The sequence below is a fragment of the Arvicanthis niloticus genome, chromosome 10 (assembly GCF_011762505.2).
Source record: "Arvicanthis niloticus isolate mArvNil1 chromosome 10, mArvNil1.pat.X, whole genome shotgun sequence".
Taxonomy (NCBI): domain Eukaryota; kingdom Metazoa; phylum Chordata; class Mammalia; order Rodentia; family Muridae; genus Arvicanthis; species Arvicanthis niloticus.
The window spans coordinates 1,906,084-1,907,024 of NC_047667.1; positions in this window are offsets into that span (position 1 = coordinate 1,906,084).

The window sequence follows — 941 nt, forward strand, 5'->3', positions numbered from 1 at the left end:
CTGCCAAATACTATTAGGCTCAGAAATTTCAGGAAAATTAATTAAAGTTTATAAATATCATCTCTTTTAATTCTACCATCAAAATTCTAAGCAAATAAACTCTAAAAATCCTCTATCTTGTATGGAAGAAAGAATATTTGAGATATTTATGGCTTATGTTAAACCTGACTTCTTATAGGTGGTCCTTTTTCTAAATGATTGACCTAGATTACTTAAATGTTAAGCTCCAACCAGGTCAGAGATTATATTCCATTGACAAGAAACTTTTTTATGATGGGCCATTACTACTACTACCCTAATCCTGAGTTGATATTGTTGATTATCATAGATAGAAATTTCCATAAATATAGACAAGGGTGAGTCCTTATATTGTGAATCTTCAATAATTACTGTTGTTGAATTTCAGTTGCTTATGATGTTGTAAAATATGTAATAAAATCATATAGAAAGTGTGACTTGAACAACAGGTTTATGCTGCCTGCCTTTACAAATACCACTAAGCTGAGATTTGAATTTTTATTTTTGATTTTCTCAGAGATTTTGCAATCTGGGAAGATAGAGAACTACTTCCTGAATCTGCTTTTCTTTTTGCAAGAAAGAATACCAAACTTTCTAGAGAATTAAAAGAAAGGTGCCAATCATTCCAGGGTTTAGTCTTGTTCTTCTAGTTTAGGTGATTAGTCTTATCACTGAGATTTTTCTCTTGTCTGTACCTCTTATCAGTATCATGCTTTTCTGTATATGGTTATTTTTCTTACACTCTCAAGGTGACATCTAAGTCAACGTGTAACTACAAACAAATAATTATCATCATGTGGAATTATGAATTCTTTTCTAAAATATAAAATACAAATGTGCTCTTATAAAATGTTGAAAATTTGCATTTCTTTAATTTTGACAGCATTACTGGGTTCCCCATGATTTTATTTTTGGGGAGAAGA